The sequence below is a fragment of the Aquila chrysaetos genome, chromosome 12 (genome assembly GCF_900496995.4).
Source record: "Aquila chrysaetos chrysaetos chromosome 12, bAquChr1.4, whole genome shotgun sequence".
NCBI lineage: Eukaryota > Metazoa > Chordata > Aves > Accipitriformes > Accipitridae > Aquila > Aquila chrysaetos.
In genome coordinates this window covers 26,787,370-26,792,106 of record NC_044015.1, presented here as the reverse complement: position 1 = coordinate 26,792,106, position 4,737 = coordinate 26,787,370, and positions in this window count along the sequence as shown.

Here is a 4,737-nt window from a genome sequence, read left to right as displayed (position 1 = left end):
TGGAAGAAAGCTCAGGAACACGTGGCTGTGTTTTGCTGAATTCTCAAGTTTTTTATCAGTTTATGTAAACAATTTCCTTTTTGCAATCATACTTTCTCTTCAGATGGAATGACAGAAATCAAGTCATACTTTGGCATCTCACTGATTTTCTCATATAATCCCTTTGCTGGATTGTTTAAAAGTTTCTGCTTATCCTAGTAAAATTATTTTACTAGGTTGTTTACAATAAATTTACAATAAACACGTTACTTAATTTCCTAGATTGAGTCACGGCTGGCTGCTGGTATTTGGTCCTGCCACAGATTAGGTTGATTTTGCCCAGGTTATGCTGACCTGGCATCTGACCCAAACTGTTATCTAACTGATAGTGGCCCAATTAACAAAGTAGAGTCAGCGTCACACACGTTAATTCTTTCTCTTCCCTCAGCACTGGTTTACAGCCACCCCTGTAGACAGGAGGCAAGGACAGCTAAGCCCTTGCTATTCTTACATTAAGATGTGCACCAAAGCACATTTAACATCCTACTGAAAACCCGTATATATGGGATATATATATTTATTAAATAAATCAGACGATCAGCGTGTCCTTTCATCTCCGGTCACGCTGACCACGAATATTTTTTAAATTAACAAAGATTTCATAACAAATCTGTAAATATTTTATCTTCCAAGGTAAATGTGAACAATTAAAAGCCACAGAGACTCTTAGCAGCAAAGCAGGGGGAATGGGAGTGCAGGTCAGCTAGAACTATTGCATTTCCTGAGGAGCCAAATACAAAATACAGCCAAGTAGCTGAACTGATGTAGGCTTGTAGCCAGCTTCATCATTGATTTACACCAACAGCCCAGAACACATTTGCACAAGTGTTCTGTTCTAGAAATGTCGCAGGCATGGAGGCAAGTGGAGACGCACAAAACACACTTGCCCTTTTTGAGCATGGTAATAGATTGATAATCACAAAAAGGGAAGAGTGAGTTCTGGTCAACCCCCAAAAAAAGTTACACAGTCTTCCAAAGTGAGCTGGGCAGCAACTGGATCAACAAAAAAAGGCAAGAAAAATGCACAGGGGCTTCTGAGTTGGAGGGTATTTCTGGAGGGGTAACTTCAGTCAAAGCAGTAAACCATGGGCTTTAAGTCACACAAAAAAATGAGAATCCGATTCTAATTTGACATCTACGACATGCTAGTTATTCAGTCACTTTATTCCTGTTCCCACAATACCCATGGTTATAAGATTAACCACAGAAGTGTGATGTATGGCAAACACTATTTTAACAACCACAAATGAACATTTATTTTCTATTCCAGCAGTCTCCCATGAACAACTGCTCTTCCTGGGATGTCAGTCCCACAAGTCTTGACTTTCAAACAGATTTCGTCTGGGCTGTAAACCCACCTGGGGTTGTGCAACCTCTATTTTGGGAACTGTCATCCAGCTCACTGCAGAAGACCCCTATTTGGAGGGGGGAACGGACATGAGTAAGAAATGTCTCCTTTTTCATGATTATGAGTCTTTTGTTCAAGGCAACAAGCATGTTTTATGCCTCAAGTGACAGACTTTTCACTAGGATGTTGGCAAGCTCTTCCATACAATTATAATTAATTTTTTATCACTGAACATTTCTTTAAAACAAACTTACCTGTTAAGCATTCCAGTTAGTTGTATGTCTTGTACAACTCAAAACTTGAATAAGGGAACATGGAGTACTGTGTCAGTGTGACAACTACAACACAAGGGATACCAAAGGATTTTTTAGGTTTGGTTTGGTTTGGGGAAGGGGGGGGGCGTTGGGGGTTTTTTTTGTTGTTTTTTAATTACAGTGCAACTTTGCTGGGCATAGTGAACATTTGAGGTAAGATGTATTGTCTGAAAGCAATAAATCAGTCATCAGATAACTTGAGCATTTCTTTTGGGATCAGTTTTTGGATCCAACTATATTAACCTTTCATATCTTGTCATCTACTTCTCTTGCAAATTAGATGGGGGGTGGAAGGGAAGAAAGTAAAAGCAAGATGTCTTACATGTCTTCACACAAAAGCTTTGTGGTAACGGCAAATTAAAAAGTTTGTTAAATGTTAAAAATGTGCTTTATACTGCAGCCAGAGAGAATGGCCCTACCTGGAGCCTCTGGCAGAAAGCACCTGGGGAGACCCGAGGCCGACCCCCGGGGTTTTGGAGCCAAGGCTATTGAGGATCCGAGGCTTGCTACACTCCAATTGAACTGAAAAAGAGATATTGGCAGCACATGAGAGAGTTCGAGCTGCCTCGGAAGTGGTTGGTACTGAAACACAGCTCCTCTTAGCACCCCGACTGCCAGTGCTGGGCTGGATGTTCAAAGGGAGGGTCTCCTCTACACATCACGCGACTGATGCCACGTGGAGTAAGTGGATTGCACTGATCACACAACGGGCTCGCATAGGAAACCCCGGTCGCCCAAGAATTTTAGAAGTGATCACGGACTGGCCAGAAGGCAAAGATTTTGGAATGTCGCCAGAGGAAGAGGTGACACATGCTGAAGAGGCCCCGCCGTATAATAAACTGCCAGAAGTTTCCTTTAAAAAAGAAGAAAAAAAAAAAAGCAGCACAAGTAGTAGCTAGGCTAATTCAACATACACAGCATTGCCATTACCCTGTAAATATTTCTGTTTTCCCTTCAAGAATAACCTGTTTAAATTAGTATTATCTTGGGGATTTATTAGTTACCTTGCTCCGGTTGAAGCGTACATAGAACAATCCCCGAGAAAAAGCTAAAATATGGTCTGGGTTTTTTTCATACACATGGGAATATTTTTGTCCTGCTGCAACTGAAATAGAGCAAGTCTGCAGAATCTGGTGGAAGCAGTTCTTCAAATTAGGAAGAGGGCTGTTTTGTAGGGAGAAAGTTTTCTTAAGTAAAGTTTTCATTTATTAATTTTGTGCTATACAGTCTGTTTTGCAAAAGCTATATTGTATCATCCTCGACCACTGGGAACGAAAGGGAAAAAAATTAACAGCTGTAATCTAATCTGGGAAAGTAAGTTCTCATACCTAATCAGACTGATATTTATGGTAAAAGCACTCTCTCATCATATAGACTGAAGAAACAGCAGTGCATGTTATATTTAAAAATTTTGTGAAATAAAACACCACGCTTTAAGAGAACCACTCATCTTTTCAATATCAAGCATAGGTAGCTACCAGTAACTGTATGCTAATCAGTCACTGGCAGTCAGTACTTCTTGTTCCTCCTTAAGTAGGCCACTTGCTTTATTATCTCAATTATGCACCTGTGTGTAGCAACACACCTGTATTGCATTCCTGCAAGCAGTCTTCCCCTTTGCTCTTCAACAGTCTCTGACTAAGAGAGATCCTGAAGTTGTTTCCAAGAGTACAGTATTACAATGCCACCACACTACCAACCAGACTATCTGCAGTATTCATACCATTACTAGCCATAGCTTCACATTTAAAAGCTTCCTGATCACTGCATATGGAGCAATCCAAAAACTCAGGGCATGTTTTCTGTCTGTACAGAGACAGGACTGAATCTACAGTCTACAGACTTCCAGGTCAGGTCTAAGAGGTCAGCTCAGGACCCCAACTGCACACACACTTCTAGCACAGTTGGCTCTTCCATGGAGACATTCAAATGAATTTCCACTTCTATAAGATGAATTACAGAATGTTAAAGCAACAAATTAGTACAAAATGTTTATTAATTTTTAATCATCCAGTAGGCACAAACAAAAGATAAGTAAAATATTTTGTTCTTCAAAGGCATTATTATCCTAAAAATTACTGTTATGAAAAAAAACCTGTTTAAGTAAAGAGTCCACCTAAACTGAGTGCATTTCAGCGTCCCACTCGGGCACCAGCGAGCACACCCTAATTCCCTCAGAACAGCAGCAGCCCCTAGTGGCACAGCAGTAGGGCCCCGGCTATGGACTTGCAGGCCTGGAATAACCTACCAGCTTGAAAATAAGAATCCTACATGTAAACTACTGTTCTCCCACTTAATTGCCAATATATCAAATTTTTCACTTTACATCTTTAAATATGTTTTTTGAATATGTATACTTATTCTTCCATAACTAAAATTCAGGCAAGAGCTGTCCAACACATTGTGGGGAACGTGTAAACCGAACAGTAACTATACACTGCTAAACCCTTTCAGCAGATGACACTACTACGATCACCCATTTATTGAGGGACAACTGGAGAAATAAATAAATAAATATGATGTTATTCATGTTGTCTTTCTAACCTGACTACCAATGCAGCAGAAAGCTGACCAAAAATATCACTATATACACTTTTGCTTCCTTAAGTGTGCTATGCGAGAACCATACTACTACAAGTACCCTTTGCAGTTTGCATTTGCTACTACTTCATCTCAAGCTGTAACTCAATGTACTGAAGCATTCAGCAGAAACTGCAGTTTCGTGCCTCAGCTTCTTGAAGAACTCCAGTTTCTTCTCTTTCCCATGTTATTCTATTGTTATTTTTCCAGGTAGTCTACTCAATCCATTACATCCAATTTCAAAGATAACAGGCAGAGCAGCAATGCATTTTCAGTGAAGGATTTTAAGCTTCAGAGTTAATTTCCTTCCTACGACCCTGAGAAAGGCAGAAGATTCTTGTCTATCTTCCAAAAGGTCAATTACACTAGGATCAGAGCTGTACATGTGCATTCACGGATGCATAAAAACCCAACCAAAGATGAGATGGATTTATAATGGGCAAGGAAAAGTGCAAG